A 17,770-nucleotide genomic window follows, 5' to 3' on the forward strand; every position below is an offset into this window, starting at 1 on the left:
TAAAGGCACGCAAGATGTTGCAAAGCCATCGTCACAGACTGATATGATGTATACTGACGTAAGGAGAGCAAGATGTAAGTGTGGGGACCGGCTGTTATCGAGGTGTCATCGAGTGCAGATCTGTCTTAGGTATCACGGCTTAACCTCATTGAAGTCTAGAGGGTGGACAACACGTTCGTCTTACTCAGAGTGGTGTCCGAACTCTATTTTCGACGTTATACGTGCCACTTTCATTGTGGCCAACTACGATTCGATACAGAATGCACGAAACCTGAAAGACACCCTAACGGATACATAGAGAGTAGTGTTTGTCTGCTGAATAATGGGAGTGCAAGGGTCTGTGTCGTCTATATGGCTGTATGTAGCACCATTAGTCTTCGGGGGGCGGGCTTAGCTCAGATGGTAGAGCGCTCGCTTAGTATGCGAGAGGTACTGGGATCAATACCCAGTGCCTCCAGAATTTTTAACACACCTACATGCGCACCTTGCCATGCAAGTGGAATAATTCTCAGCCTGCAGATGTGTCTAGGAAGATACAAGCGAATGATTAGCATCCACAATTGGCAAGCGTGCTGTTATTAGTGCGCGGGAAGCACACTCCTCCCACGCCTACACTTTATTTAGAAACAGAACAAGTGTTCCCGTAAGATTCTCAAGCCTATGTCGGAAAGATCTGCCTTGCGCCGAGTTCACGTAAATCCCACTGCACATTCCTATTCTTTGCGTGCAGTCGGCTGCTACTGGTGTTGCTAGTTGTGACTGCTGATAACAGATGCCGTAGCAATCAATTCATGGAGTGAGTTGTATGTTTTGCGATAGTCTGTCTCTGACAAGCAAGCACAGGTGACATAGGTGCGAACACAGGAAGCTAGCAGACCCTCGCTGCCTGCAGACACCGAGCAGCCACACTAGGAGGGCGGCCTAAGCCGTAGGCGAAATGTGCTCATTCGCTTTGGCGCGACGTCGAACTATAAATAATGCTGTCACTAGCGTGAGCGTCGTGGAAAGTCGGAAAAGTCGGCTGCGTGGGTGAGTGCCCAATTTGGGGAGCGTTTTGTAGTATGCGCAGTGCAATGGAGACGCGGAAACTTGTTGTGGCCCAGTGTTTTGCAGTTGGACGACAAGAGTAGTACACAGTAGTAAAGAGCGAGGCACTGAGTTGGCATGAATAATGGAGTGCACAATGGGGCTCGAGATGTGTTTGTTACCTCAGGTGCTGTATGATTGTCGACAAGGAGTGAAAACGGAGCAATTTGTGACGGCTCTTTCAATTTAAGACGTTAAAAACAGACCGAATTCGCATTTGTAATACCAGAGCATCGAAACTACTTGGAACTTTTGTGTATATGAACGTGTCCGCGCCTTTGTACTCTGCTCCCTTCACCGCTACAAACCAACCAACCATCGTGTCCGTGCGCATCAGAGTCGCAATGAATGGGGAATAGCGCAGTTTGGTCGTGCCTGGGGCGTAGAGCGTTCGCTTCGCATGAGAAAGGTGCGGGGTTCAAGCCGCGGCGCCTCCATTTTTTGTGGTCAGTGCATGGTAAGTGTTGGTCGCGGCGAACATAAAGGCACGCAAGATGTTGCAAAGCCAGCGTCTCAGACTGATATGATGTATACTGACGTAAGGAGAGCAAGATGTAAGTGTGGGGACCGGCTGTTATCGAGGTGTCATCGAGTGCAGATCTGTCTTAGGTATCACGGCTTAACCTCATTGAAGCCTAGAGGGTGGACAACACGTTCGTCTTACTCAGAGCGGTGTCCGAACTCTATTTTCGACGTTATACGTGCCACTTTCATTGTGGCCAACTACGATTCGATACAGAATGCACGAACCCTGAAAGACACCCTAACGGATACATAGAGAGTAGTGTTTGTCTGCTGAATAATGGGAGTGCAAGGGTCTGTGTCGTCTATATGGCTGTATGTAGCACCATTAGTCTTCGGGGGGGGGGGGGGGTTGCGGGCGTAGCTCAGATGTTAGAGCGATCGCTTAGTATGCGAGAGGTACTGGGATCAATACCCAGTGCCTCCAGAATTTTTAACACACCTACAAGCGCACCTTGCCATGCAAGTGGAATAATTCTCAGCCTGCAGATGTGTCTAGGAAGAAACAAGCGAATGATTAGCATCCACAATTGGCAAGCGTGCTGTTATTAGTGCGCGGGAAGCACCCTCCTCCCACGCCTACACTTTATTTAGAAACAGTACAAGTGTTCCCGTAAGATTCTCAAGCCTATGACGGAAAGATGTGCCTTGCGCCGAGTTCACGTAAATCCCACTGCACATTCCTATTCTTTGCGTGCAGTCGGCTGCTACTGGTGTTGCTATATGTGACTGCTGGTAACAGATGCCGTAGCAATCAATTCATGGAGTGAGTTGTATGTTTAGCGATAGTCTGTCTCTGACAAGCAAGCACAGGTGACATAGGTGCGAACACAGGAAGCTAGCAGACCCTCGCTGCCTGCAGACACCGAGCAGCCACACTAGGAGGGCGGCCTAAGCCGTAGGCGAAATGTGCTCATTCGCTTTGGTGCGACGTCGAACTATAAATAATGCTGTCACTAGCGTGAGCGTCGTGGAAAGTCGGAAAAAACGGCTGTGTGGGTGAGTGCCAAGTTTGGGGAGCGTTTTGTAGTATGCGCAGTGCAATGGAGACGCGGAAACTTGTTGTGGCCCAGTGTTTTGCAGTTCGACAAGATTGGTACACAGTAGTAAAGAGCGAGGCACTGAGTTGGCATGAATAATGGAGTGCACAATGGGGCTCGAGATGTGTTTGTTACCTCAGGTGCTGTATGATTGTCGACAAGGAGTAAAAACGGAGCAATTTGTGACGGCTCTTTCAATTTAAGACGTTAAAAACAGACGGAATTTGCATTTGTAATACCAGAGCATCGAAACTACTTGAAACTTTTGTGTATATGAACGTGTCCGCGCCTTTGTACTCTGCTCCCTTCACCGCTACAAACCAACCAACCATCGTGTCCGTGCGCATCAGAGTCGCAAAGATTGGGGAATAGCGCAGTTTGCTCGTGCATGTGGCGTAGCTCAGTTGGTAGAGCGTTCGCTTCGCATTTGAAAGGTGCAGGTTTCAAGCTGCGGCGCCTCTATTTTTTGTGGTCAGTGCATGGTAAGTGTTGGTCGCGGCGAACCTAAAGGCACGCAAGATGTTGCAAAGCCAGAGTCACAGACTGATATGATGTATACTGACGTAAGGAGAGCAAGATGTAAGTGTGGGGACCGGCTGTTATCGAGGTGTCATCGAGTGCAGATCTGTCTTAGGTATCACGGCTTAACCTCATTGAAGTCTAGAGGGTGGACAACACGTTCGTCTTACTCAGAGCGGTGTCCGAACTCTATTTTCAACGTTATACGTGCCACTTTCATTGTGGCCAACTACGATTCGATACAGAATGCACGAAACCTGAAAGACACTCTAACGGATACATAGAGAGTAGTGTTTGTCTGCTGAATAATGGGAGTGCAAGGGTCTGTGTCGTCTATATGACTGTATGTAGCACCATTACTCTTCCTGGGGGGCGGGCGTAGCTCAGATGGTAGAGCGCTCGCTTAGTCTGCGAGAGGTACTTGGATCAATACCCAGTGCCCCCAGAAATTTTAACACACCTACATGCGCACCTTGCCATGCAAGTGGAATAATTCTCAGCCTGCAGATGTGTCTAGGAAGATACAAGCGAATGATTAGCATCCACAATTGGCAAGCGTGCTGTTATTAGTGCGCGGGAAGCACCCTCCTCCCACGCCTACACTTTATTTAGAAACAGTACAAGTGTTCCCGTAAGATTCTCAAGCCTATGACGGAAAGATCTGCCTTCCGCCGAGTTCACGTAAATCCCACTGCACATTCCTATTCTTTGCGTGCAGTCGGCTGCTACTGGTGTTGCTAGTTGTGACTGCTGATAACAGATGCCGTAGCAATCAATTCATGGAGTGAGTTGTATGTTTTGCGATAGTCTGTCTCTGACAAGCAAGCACAGGTGACATAGGTGCGAACACAGGAAGCTAGCAGACCCTCGCTGCCTGCAGACACCGAGCAGCCACACTAGGAGGGCGGCCTAAGCCGTAGGCGAAATGTGCTCATTCGCTTTGGTGCGACGTCGAACTATAAATAATGCTGTCACTAGCGTGAGCGTCGTGGAAAGTCGGGAAAGTCGGCTGCGTGGGTGAGTGCCAAGTTTGGGGAGCGTTTTGTAGTATGCACAGTGCAATGGAGACGCGGAAACTTGTTGTGGCCCAGTGTTTTGCAGTTGGACGACAAGATTGGTACACAGTAGTAAAGAGCGAGACACTGAGTTGGCATGAATAATGGAGTGCACAATGGGGCTCGAGATGTGTTTGTTACCTCAGGTGCTGTATGATTGTCGACAAGGAGTGAAAACGGAGCAATTTGTGACGGCTCTTTCAATTTAAGACGTTAAAAACAGACGGAATTTGCATTTGTAATACCAGAGCATCGAAACTACTTGGAACTTTTGTGTATATGAACGTGTCTGCGCCTTTGTACTCTGCTCCCTTCACCGCTACAAACCAACCAACCATCGTGTCAGTGCGCATCAGAGTCGCAAAGAATGGGGAATAGCGCAGTTTGGTCGTGCATGTGGCGTAGCTCAGTTGGTAGAGCGTTCGCTTCGCATTTGAAAAGTGCAGGGTTCAAGCCGCGGCGCCTCCATTTTTTGTGGTCAGTGCATGGTAAGTGTTGGTCGCGGCGAACCTAAAGGCACGCAAGATGTTGCAAAGCCAGCGTCACAGACTGATATGATGTATACTGACGTAAGGAGAGCAAGATGTAAGTGTGGGGACCGGCTGTTATCGAGGTGTCATCGAGTGCAGATCTGTCGTAGGTATCACGACTTAACCTCATTGAAGTCTAGAGGGTGGACAACACGTTCGTCTTACTCAGAGCAGTGTCCGAACTCTATTTTCAACGTTATACGTGCCACTTTCATTGTGGCCAAGTACGATTCGATACAGAATGCACGAAACCTGAAAGACTCCCTAACGGATACATAGAGAGTAGTGTTTGTCTGCTGAATAATGGGAGTGCAAGGTCTGTGTCGTCTATATGGCTGTATGTAGCACCAATAGTCTTCGGGAGGGACGGGCGTAGCTCAGATTGTAGAGCGCTCGCTTAGTATGCGAGAGGTGCTGGGATCAATACCCAGTGCCTCAAGAATTTTTAACACACCTACATGCGCACCTTGCCATGCAAGTGGGATAATTCTCAGCCTGCAGATGTGTCTAGGAAGATACAAGCGAATGATTAGCATCCACAATTGGCAAGCGTGCTTTTATTAGTGCGAGGGAAGCACCCTCCTCCCACGCCTACACTTCATTTAGAAACAGTACAAGTGTTCCCGTAAGATTCTCAAGCCTATGTCGGAAAGATCTGCCTTGTGCCGAGTTCACGTAAATCCCACTGCACATTCCTATTCTTTGCTTGCAGTCGGCTGCTACTGGTGTTGCTAGTTGTGACTGCTGATAACAAATGCCGTAGCAATCAATTCATGGAGTGAGTTGTATGTTTTGCGATAGACTGCCTCTGACAAGCAAGCACAGGTGACATAGGTGCGAACACAGGAAGCTAGCAGACCCTCGCTGCCTGCAGACACCGAGCAGCCACACTAGGAGGGCGGCCTAAGCCGTAGGCGAAATGTGCTCATTCGCTTTGGCGCGACGTCGAACTATAAATAATGCTGTCACTAGCGTGAGCGTTGCGTGAGTGTCGTGGAAAGTCGGAAAACTCGGCTGCGTGGGCGAGTGCCAAGTTTGGGGAGCGTTTTGTAGTATGCGCAGTGCAATGGAGACGCGGAAACTTGTTGTGGCCCAGTGTTTTGCAGTTGGACGACAAGATTGGAACACAGTAGTAAAGAGCGAGGCACTGAGTTGGCATGAATAATGGAGTGCACAATGGGGCTCGAGATGTGTTTGTTACCTCAGGTGCTGTATGATTGTCGACAAGGAGTGAAAACGGAGCAATTTGTGACGGCTCTTTCAATTTAAGACGTTAAAAACAGACGGAATTTGCATTTGTAATACCAGAGCATCGAAACTACTTGGAACTTTTGTGTATATGAACGTGTCCGCGCCTTTGTACTCTGCTCCCTTCACCGCTACAAACCAACCAACCATCGTGTCCGTGCGCATCAGAGTCGCAATGAATGGGGAATAGCGCAGTTTGGTCGTGCATGTGGCGTAGCTCAGATGGTAGAGCGCTCGCTTAGTATGCGAGAGGTACTGGGATCAATACCCAGTGCCTCCAGAATTTTTAACACACCTACATGCGCACCTTGCCATGCAAGTGGAATAATTCTCAGCCTGCAGATGTGTCTAGGAAGATACAAGCGAATGATTAGCATCCACAATTGGCAAGCGTGCTGTTATCAGTGCGCGGGAAGCACCCTCCTCCCACGCCTACACTTAATTTAGAAACAGTACAAGTGTTCCTGTAAGATTCTCAAGCCTATGTCGGAAAGATCTGCCTTGTGCCGAGTTCACGTAAATCCCACTGCACATTCCTATTCTTTGCATGCAGTCGGCTGCTACTGGTGTTGCTAGTTGTGACTGCTGATAACAGATGCCGTAGCAATCAATTCATGGAGTGAGTTGTATGATTTGCGATAGTCTGTCTCTGACAAGCAAGCACAGGTGACATAGGTGCGAACACAGGAAGCTAGCAGACCGTCGCTGCCTGCAGACACCGAGCAGCCACACTAGGAGGGCGGCCTAAGCTGTAGGCGAAATGTGCTCATTCGCTTTGGCGCGACGTCGAACTATAAATAATGCTGTCACTAGCGTGAGCGTCGTGGAAAGTCGGAAAAGTCGGCTGCGTGGGTGAGTGCCAAGTTTGGGGAGCGTTTTGTAGTATGCGCAGTGCAATGGAGACGCGGAAACTTGTTGTGGCCCAGTGTTTTGCAGTTGGACGAAAAGATTGGTACACAGTAGTAAAGAGCGAGGCACTGAGTTGGCATGAATAATGGAGTGCACAATGGGGCTCGAGATGTGTTTGTTACCTCAGGTGCTGTATCATTGTCGACAAGGAGTGAAAACGGAGCAATTTGTGACGGCTCTTTCAATTTAAGACGTTAAAAACATACGGAATTTGCATTTGTAATACCAGAGCATCGAAACTACTTGGAACTTTTGTGTATATGAACGGGTCCGCGCCTTTGTACTCTGCTCCCTTCACCGCCACAAACCAACCAACCATCGTGTCCGTGCGCATCAGAGTCGCAATGAATGGGGAATAGCGCAGTTTGGTCGTGCATGTGGCGTAGCTCAGATGGTAGAGCGCTCGCTTAGTATGCGAGAGGTACTGGGATCAATACCCAGTGCCTCCAGAATTTTTAACACACCTACATGCGCACCTTGCCATGCAAGTGGAATAATTCTCAGCCTGCAGATGTGTCTAGGAAGATACAAGCGAATGATTAGCATCCACAATTGGCAAGCGTGCTGTTATCAGTGCGCGGGAAGCACCCTCCTCCCACGCCTACACTTAATTTAGAAACAGTACAAGTGTTCCTGTAAGATTCTCAAGCCTATGTCGGAAAGATCTGCCTTGCGCCGAGTTCACGTAAATCCCACTGCACATTCCTATTCTTTGCATGCAGTCGGCTGCTACTGGTGTTGCTAGTTGTGACTGCTGATAACAGATGCCGTAGCAATCAATTCATGGAGTGAGTTGTATGATTTGCGATAGTCTGTCTCTGACAAGCAAGCACAGGTGACATAGGTGCGAACACAGGAAGCTAGCAGACCGTCGCTGCCTGCAGACACCGAGCAGCCACACTAGGAGGGCGGCCTAAGCTGTAGGCGAAATGTGCTCATTCGCTTTGGCGCGACGTCGAACTATAAATAATGCTGTCACTAGCGTGAGCGTCGTGGAAAGTCGGAAAAGTCGGCTGCGTGGGTGAGTGCCAAGTTTGGGGAGCGTTTTGTAGTATGCGCAGTGCAATGGAGACGCGGAAACTTGTTGTGGCCCAGTGTTTTGCAGTTGGACGAAAAGATTGGTACACAGTAGTAAAGAGCGAGGCACTGAGTTGGCATGAATAATGGAGTGCACAATGGGGCTCGAGATGTGTTTGTTACCACAGGTGCCGTGTGATTGTTGACAAGGAGTGAAAACGGAGCAATTTGTGACGGCTCTTTCAATTTAAGACGTTAAAAACAGACGGAATTTGCATTTGTAATACCAGAGCATCGAAACTACTTGGAACTTTTGTGTATATGAACGTGTCCGCACCTTTGTACTCTGCTCCCTTCACCGCTACAAACCAGCCAACCATCGTGTCCGTGCGCATCAGAGTCGCAAAGAATGGGGAATAGCGCAGTTTGGTCGTGCATGTGGCGTAGCTCAGTTAGTAGAGCGTTCGCTTCACATGTGAAATGTGCAGGGTTCAAGCCGCGGCGTCTCCATTTTTTGTGGTCAGTGCATGGTAAGTGTTGGTCGCGGCGAACCTAAAGGCACGCAAGATGTTGCAAAGCCAGCGTCACAGACTGATATGATGTATACTGACGTAAGGAGAGCAAGATGTAAGTGTGGGGACCGGCTGTTATCGAGGTGTCATCGAGTGCAGATCTGTCTTAGGTATAACGGCTTAACCTCATCGAAGTCTAGAGGGTGGACAACACGTTCGTGTTACTCAGAGCGGTGTCCGAACTCTATTTTCAACGTTATACGTCCCACTTTCATTGTGGCCAACTACGATTCGATACAGAATGCACGAAACCTGAAAGACACCCTAACGGATACATAGAGAGTAGTGTTTGTCTGCTGAATAATGGGAGTGCAAGGGTCTGTGTCGTCTATATGGCTGTATGTAGCACCATTAGTCTTCGGGGGGGCGGGCGTAGCTCAGATGGTAGAGCGCTCGCTTAGTAGGGCGGGCGTAGCTCAGATGGTAGAGCGCTCGCTTAGTATGCGAGAGGTGCTGGGATCAATACCCAGTGCCTCCAGAATTTTTAACACACCTACATGCGCACCTTGCCATGCAAGTGGAATAATTCTCAGCCTGCAGATGTGTCTAGGAAGATACAAGCGAATGATTAGCATCCACAATTGGCAAGCGTGCTGTTATTAGTGCGCGGGAAGCACCCTCCTCCCACGCCTACACTTAATTTAGAAACAGTACAAGTGTTCCCGTAAGATTCTCAAGCCTATGTCGGAAAGATCTGCCTTGCGCCGAGATCACGTAAATCCCACTGCACATTCCTATTCTTTGCGTGCAGTCGGCTGCTACTAGTGTTGCTAGTTGTGACTGCTGATAAAAAATGCCGTAGCAATCAATTCATGGAGTGAGTTGTATGTTTTGCGATAGTCTGTCTCTGACAAGCAAGCACAGGTGACATAGGTGCGAACACAGGAAGCTAGCAGACCCTCGCTGCCTGCAGACACCGAGCAGCCACACTAGGAGGGCGGCCTAAGCGGTAGGCGAAATGTGCTCATTCGCTTTGGCGCGACGTCGAACTAAGAATAATGCTGTCACTAGCGTGAGCGTTGCGTGAGCGTCGTGGAAAGTCGGAAAAGTCGGCTGCGTGGGTGAGTGCCAAGTTTGGGGAGCGTTTTGTAGCATGCGCAGTGCAATGGAGACGCGGAAACTTGTTGTGGCCCAGTGTTTTGCAGTTGGACGACAAGATTGTTACAGAGTAGTAAAGAGCGAGGCACTGAGTTGGCATGAATAATGGAGTGCACAATGGGGATCGAGATGTGTTTGTTACCTCAGATGCTGTATGATTGTCGACAAGGAGTGAAAACGGAGCAATTTGTGACAGCTCTTTCTATTTAAGACGTTAGAAACAGACGGAATTTGCATTTGTAATACCAGAGCATCGAAACTACTTGGAACTTTTGTGTATATGAACGTGTCTGCGCCTTTGTACTCTGCTCCCTTCACCGCTACAAACCAACCAACCATCGTGTCCGTGCGCATCAGAGTCGCAAAGAATGGGGAATAGCGCAGTTTGGTCGTGCATGTGGCGTAGCTCAGTTGGTAGAGCGTTCGCTTCGCATTTGAAAAGTGCAGGGTTCAAGCTGCGGCGCCTCCATTTTTTGTGGTCAGTGCATGGTAAGTGTTGGTCGCGGCGAACCTAAAGGCACGCAATATGTTGCAAAGCCAGCGTCACAGATTGATATGATGTATACTGACGTAAGGAGAGCAAGATGTAAGTGTGGGGACCGGCTGCTAACGAGGTGTCATCGAGTGCAGATCTGTCTTAGGTATCACGGCTTAACCTCATTGAAGTCTAGAGGGTGGACAACACGTTCGTCTTACTCAGAGCGGTGTCCGAACTCTATTTTCAACGTTATACGTGCCACTTTCATTGTGGCCAACTACGATTCGATACAGAATGCACGAAACCTGAAAGACACTCTAACGGATACATAGAGAGTAGTGTTTGTCTGCTGAATAATGGGAGTGCAAGGGTCTGTGTCGTCTATATGGCTGTATGTAGCACCATTAGTCTTCGGGGAGGTGGGCGTAGCTCAGATGGTAGAGCGCTAGCTTAGTATGCGAGAGGTACTGGGATCAATACCCAGTGCCACCAGAATTTTTAACACACCTACATGCGCACCTTGCCATGCAAGTGGAATAATTCTCAGCCTGCAGATGTGTCTAGGAAGATACAAGCGAATGATTAGCATCCACAATTGGCAAGCGTGCTGTTATTAGTGCGCGGGAAGCACCCTCCTCCGACGCCTACGCTTTGTTTAGAAACAGTACAAGTGTTCCCGTAAGATTCTCAAGCCTATGTCGGAAATATCTGCCTTGCGCTGAGTTCACGTAAATCCCACTGCACATTCCTATTCTTTGCGTGCAGTCGGCTGCTACTGGTGTTGCTAGTTGTGACTGCTGATAACAGATGCCGTAGCAATCAATTCATGGAGTGAGTTGTATGTTTTGCGATAGTCTGTCTCTGACAAGCAAGCACAGGTGACATAGGTGCGAACACAGGAAGCTAGCAGACCCTCGCTGCCTGCAGACACCGAGCAGCCACATTAGGAGGGCGGCCTAAGCCGTAGGCGAAATGTGCTCATTCGCTTTGGTGCGACGTCGAACTATAAATAATGCTGTCACTATCGTGAGCGTTGCGTGAGCGTCGTGGAAAGTCGGAAAAGTCGGCTGCGTGGGTGAGTGCCAAGTTTGGGGAGCGTTTTGTAGTATGCACAGTGCAATGGAGACGCGGAAACTTGTTGTGGCCCAGGGTTTTGCAGTTGGACGACAAGATTGGTACACAGTAGTAAAGAGCGAGGCACTGAGTTGGCATGAATAATGGAGTGCACAATGGGGCTCGAGATGTGTTTGTTACCTCAGGTGCTGTATGATTGTCGACAAGGAGTGAAAACGGAGCAATTTGTGACGGCTCTTTCAATTTAAGACGTTAAAAACAGACGGAATTTGCATTTGTAATACCAGAGCATCGAAACTACTTGGAACTTTTGTGTATATGAACGTGTCTGCGCCTTTGTACTCTGCTCCCTTCACCGCTACAAACCAACCAACCATCGTGTCAGTGCGCATCAGAGTCGCAAAGAAATGGGAATAGCGCAGTTTGGTCGTGCATGTGGCGTAGCTCAGTTGGTAGAGCGTTCGCTTCGCATTTGAAAAGTGCAGGGTTCAAGCCGCGGCGCCTCCATTTTTTGTGGTCAGTGCATGGTAAGTGTTGGTCGCGGCGAACCTAAAGGCACGCAAGATGTTGCAAAGCCAGCGTCACAGACTGATATGATGTATACTGACGTAAGGAGAGCAAGATGTAAGTGTGGGGACCGGCTGTTATCGAGGTGTCATCGAGTGCAGATCTGTCTTAGGTATCACGGCTTAACCTCATTCAAGTCTTGAGGGTGGACAACACGTTCGTCTTACTCAGAGCGGTGTCCGAACTCTTTTTTCAACGTTATACGTGCCACTTTCATTGTGGCCAACTACGATTCGATACAGAATGCATGAAACCTGAAAGACACTCTAACGGATAAATAGAGAGTAGTGTTTGTCTGCTGAATAATGGGAGTGCAAGGGTCTATGTCGTCTATATGGCTGTATGTAGCACCATTAGTCTTCGGGGAGGCGGGCGTAGCTCAGATGGTAGAGCTCTCGCTTAGTATGCGAGAGGTACTGGGATCAATACCCAGTGCCTCCAGAATTTTTAACACAACTACATGCGCACCTTGCCATGCAAGTGGAATAATTCTCAGCCTGCAGATGTGTCTATGAAGATACAAGCGAATGATTAGCATCCACAATTGGCAAGCGTGCTGTTATTAGTGCGCGGGAAGCACCCTCCTCCCACGCCTACACTTTGTTTAGAAACAGTTCAAGTGTTCCCGTAAGATTCTCAAGCCTATGTCGGAAATATCTGCCTTGCGCCGAGTTCACGTAAATCCCACTGCACATTCCTATTCTTTGCGTGCAGTCGGCTGCTACTGGTGTCGCTAGTTGTGACTGCTGATAACAGATGCCGTAGCAATCAATTCATGGAGTGAGTTGTATGTTTTGCGATAGTCTGTCTCTGACAAGCAAGCACAGGTGACATAGGTGCGAACACAGGAAGCTAGCAGACCCTCGCTGCCTGCAGACACCGAGCAGCCACACAAGGAGGGCGGCCTAAGCCGTAGGCGAAATGTGCTCATTCGCTTTGGCGCGACGTCGAACTATAAATACTGCTGTCACTAGCGTGAGCGTCGTGGAAAGTCGGAAAAGTCGGCTGCGTGGGTGAGTGCCAAGTTTGGGGAGCGTTTTGTAGTATGCGCAGTGCAATGGAGACGCGGAAACTTGTTGTGGCCCAGTGTTTTGCAGTTGGACGACAAGATTGGTACACAGTAGTAAAGAGCGAGGCACTGAGTTGGCATGAATAATGGAGTGCACAAAGGGGCTCGAGATGAGTTTGTTACCTCAGGTCCCGTATGATTGTCGACAAGGAGTGAAAACGGAGCAATTTGTGACGGCTCTTTCAATTTAAGACGTTAAAAACAGACGGAATTTGCATTTGTAATACCAGAGCATCGAAACTACTTGGAACTTTTGTGTATATGAACGTGTCCGCACCTTTGTACTCTGCTCCCTTCACCGCTACAAACCAGCCAACCATCGTGTCCGTGCGCATCAGAGTCGCAAAGAATGGGGAAGAGCGCAGTTTGGTCGTGCATGTGGCGTAGCTCAATTGGTAGAGCGTTCGCTTCGCATGTGAAAAGTGCAGGGTTCAAGCCGCGGCGCCTCCATTTTTTGTGGTCAGTGCATGGTAAGTGTTGGTCGCGGCGAACCTAAAGGCACGCAAGATGTTGCAAAGCCAGCGTCACAGACTGATATGATGTATACTGACGTAAGGAGAGCAAGATGTAAGTGTGGGGACCGGCTGTTATCGAGGTGTCATCGAGTGCAGATCTGCCTTAGGTATCACGGCTTAACCTCATCGAAGTCTAGAGGGTGGACAACACGTTCGTGTTACTCAGAGTGGTGTCCGAACTCTATTTTCAACGTTATACGTCCCACTTTCATTGTGGCCAACTACGATTCGATACAGAATGCACGAAACCTGAAAGATACCCTAACGGATACATAGAGAGTAGTGTTTGTCTGCTGAATAATGGGAGTGCAAGGGTCTGTGTCGTCTATATGGCTGTATGTAGCACCATTAGTCTTCGGGGGGGCGGGCGTAGCTCAGATGGTAGAGCGCTCGCTTAGTAGGGCGGGCGTAGCTCAGATGGTAGAGCGCTCGCTTAGTATGCGAGAGGTGCTGGGATCAATACCCAGTGCCTCCAGAATTTTTAACACACCTACATGCGCACCTTGCCATGCAAGTGGAATAATTCTCAGCCTGCAAATGTGTCTAGGAAGATACAAGCGAATGATTAGCATCCACAATTGGCAAGCGTGCTGTTATTAGTGCGCGGGAAGCACCCTCCTCCCACGCCTACACTTAATTTAGAAACAGTACAAGTGTTCCCGTAAGATTCTCAAGCCTATGTCGGAAAGATCTGCCTTGCGCCGAGTTCACGTAAATCCCACTGCACATTCCTATTCTTTGCGTGCAGTCGGCTGCTACTGGTGTTGCTAGTTGTGACTGCTGATAAAAAATGCCGTAGCAATCAATTCATGGAGTGAGTTGTATGTTTTGCGATAGTCTGTCTCTGACAAGCAAGCACAGGTGACATAGGTGCGAACACAGGAAGCTAGCAGACCCTCGCTGCCTGCAGACACCGAGCAGCCACACTAGGAGGGCGGCCTAAGCGGTAGGCGAAATGTGCTCATTCGCTTTGGCGCGACGTCGAACTAAGAATAATGCTGTCACTAGCGTGAGCGTCGTGGAAAGTCGGAAAAGTCGGCTGCGTGGGTGAGTGCCAAGTTTGGGGAGCGTTTTGTAGCATGCGCAGTGCAATGGAGACGCGGAAACTTGTTGTGGCCCAGTGTTTTGCAGTTGGACGACAAGATTGTTACAGAGTAGTAAAGAGCGAGGCACTGAGTTGGCATGAATAATGGAGTGCACAATGGGGATCGAGATGTGTTTGTTACCTCAGATGCTGTATGATTGTCGACAAGGAGTGAAAACGGAGCAATTTGTGACAGCTCTTTCAATTTAAGACGTTAAAAACAGACGGAATTTGCATTTGTAATACCAGAGCATCGAAACTACTTGGAACTTTTGTGTATATGAACGTGTCTGCGCCTTTGTACTCTGCTCCCTTCACCGCTACAAACCAACCAACCATCGTGTCCGTGCGCATCAGAGTCGCAAAGAATGGGGAATAGCGCAGTTTGGTCGTGCATGTGGCGTAGCTCAGTTGGTAGAGCGTTCGCTTCGCATTTGAAAAGTGCAGGGTTCAAGCTGCGGCGCAGCAATTTTTTGTGGTCAGTGCATGGTAAGTGTTGGTCGCGGCGAACCTAAAGGCACGCAATATGTTGCAAAGCCAGCGTCACAGACTGATATGATGTATACTGACGTAAGGAGAGCAAGATGTAAGTGTGGGGACCGGCTGCTAACGAGGTGTCATCGAGTGCAGATCTGTCTTAGGTATCACGGCTTAACCTCATTGAAGTCTAGAGGGTGGACAACACGTTCGGCTTACTCAGAGCGGTGTCCGAACTCTATTTTCAACGTTATACGTGCCACTTTCATTGTGGCCAACTACGATTCGATACAGAATGCACGAAACTTGAAAGACACTCTAACGGATACATAGAGAGTAGTGTTTGTCTGCTGAATAATGGGAGTGCAAGGGTCTGTGTCGTCTATATGGCTGTATGTAGCACCATTAGTCTTCGGGGGGGTGGGCGTAGCTCAGATGGTAGAGCGCTAGCTTAGTATGCGAGAGGTACTGGGATCAATACCCAGTGCCACCAGAATTTTTAACACACCTACATGCGCACCTTGCCATGCAAGTGGAATAATTCTCAGCCTGCAGATGTGTCTAGGAAGATACAAGCGAATGATTAGCATCCACAATTGGCAAGCGTGCTGTTATTAGTGCGCGGGAAGCACCCTCCTCCGACGCCTACGCTTTGTTTAGAAACAGTACAAGTGTTCGCATAAGATTCTCAAGCCTATGTCGGAAATATCTGCCTTGCGCTGAGTTCACGTAAATCCCACTGCACATTCCTATTCTTTGCGTGCAGTCGGCTGCTACTGGTGTTGCTAGTTGTGACTGCTGATAACAGATGCCGTAGCAATCAATTCATGGAGTGAGTTGTATGTTTTGCGATAGTCTGTCTCTGACAAGCAAGCACAGGTGACATAGGTGCGAACACAGGAAGCTAGCAGACCCTCGCTGCCTGCAGACACCGAGCAGCCACATTAGGAGGGCGGCCTAAGCCGTAGGCGAAATGTGCTCATTCGCTTTGGTGCGACGTCGAACTATAAATAATGCTGTCACTATCGTGAGCGTTGCGTGAGCGTCGTGGAAAGTCGGAAAAGTCGGCTGCGTGGGTGAGTGCCAAGTTTGGGGAGCGTTTTGTAGTATGCACAGTGCAATGGAGACGCGGAAACTTGTTGTGGCCCAGTGTTTTGCAGTTGGACGACAAGATTGGTACACAGTAGTAAAGAGCGAGGCACTGAGTTGGCATGAATAATGGAGTGCACAATGGGGCTCGAGATGTGTTTGTTACCTCAGGTGCTGTATGATTGTCGACAAGGAGTGAAAACGGAGCAATTTGTGACGGCTCTTTCAATTTAAGACGTTAAAAACAGACGGAATTTGCATTTGTAATACCAGAGCATCGAAACTACTTGGAACTTTTGTGTATATGAACGTGTCTGCGCCTTTGTACTCTGCTCCCTTCACCGCTACAAACCAACCAACCATCGTGTCAGTGCGCATCAGAGTCGCAAAGAAATGGGAATAGCGCAGTTTGGTCGTGCATGTGGCGTAGCTCAGTTGGTAGAGCGTTCGCTTCGCATTTGAAAAGTGCAGGGTTCAAGCCGCGGCGCCTCCATTTTTTGTGGTCAGTGCATGGTAAGTGTTGGTCGCGGCGAACCTAAAGGCACGCAAGATGTTGCAAAGCCAGCGTCACAGACTGATATGATGTATACTGACGTAAGGAGAGCAAAATGTAAGTGTGGGGACCGGCTGTTATCGAGGTGTCATCGAGTGCAGATCTGTCTTAGGTATCACGGCTTAACCTCATTGAAGTCTAGAGGGTGGACAACACGTTCGTCTTACTCAGAGCGGTGTCCGAACTCTATTTTCAACGTTATACGTGCCACTTTCATTGTGGCCAACTACGATTCGATACAGAATGCATGAAACCTGAAAGACACTCTAACGGATAAATAGAGAGTAGTGTTTGTCTGCTGAATAATGGGAGTGCAAGGGTCTATGTCGTCTATATGGCTGTATGTAGCACCATTAGTCTTCGGGGAGGCGGGCGTAGCTCAGTTGGTAGAGCTCTCGCTTAGTATGCGAGAGGTACTGGGATCAATACCCAGTGCATCCAGAATTTTTAACACACCTACATGCGCACCTTGCCATGCAAGTGGAATAATTCTCAGCCTGCAGATGTGTCTATGAAGATACAAGCGAATGATTAGCATCCACAATTGGCAAGCGTGCTGTTATTAGTGCGCGGGAAGCATCCTCCTCCCACGCCTACACTTTGTTTAGAAACAGTTCAAGTGTTCCCGTAAGATTCTCAAGCCTATGTCGGAAATATCTGCCTTGCGCCGAGTTCACGTAAATCCCACTGCACATTCCTATTCTTTGCGTGCAGTCGGCTGCTACTGGTGTTGCTAGTTGTGACTGCTGATAACAGATGCCGTAGCAATCAATTCATGGAGTGAGTTGTATGTTTTGCGATAGTCTGTCTCTGACAAGCAAGCACAGGTGACATAGGTGCGAACACAGGAAGCTAGCAGACCGTCGCTGCCTGCAGACACCGAGCAGCCACACAAGGAGGGCGGCCTAAGCCGTAGGCGAAATGTGCTCATTCGCTTTGGCGCGACGTCGAACTATAAATACTGCTGTCACTAGCGTGAGCGTCGTGGAAAGTCGGAAAAGTCGGCTGCGTGGGTGAGTGCCAAGTTTGGGGAGCGTTTTGTAGTATGCGCAGTGCAATGGAGACGCGGAAACTTGTTGTGGCCCAGTGTTTTGCAGTTGGACGACAAGATTGGTACACAGTAGTAAAGAGCGAGGCACTGAGTTGGCATGAATAATGGAGTGCACAATGGGACTCGAGATGTGTTTGTTACCTCAGGTGCTGTATGATTGTCGACAAGGAGTGAAAACGGAGCAATTTGTGACGGCTCTTTCAATTTAAGACGTTAA

Source organism: Schistocerca gregaria, unplaced genomic scaffold (genome assembly GCF_023897955.1).
Source record: "Schistocerca gregaria isolate iqSchGreg1 unplaced genomic scaffold, iqSchGreg1.2 ptg000156l, whole genome shotgun sequence".
NCBI classification, from domain to species: domain Eukaryota; kingdom Metazoa; phylum Arthropoda; class Insecta; order Orthoptera; family Acrididae; genus Schistocerca; species Schistocerca gregaria.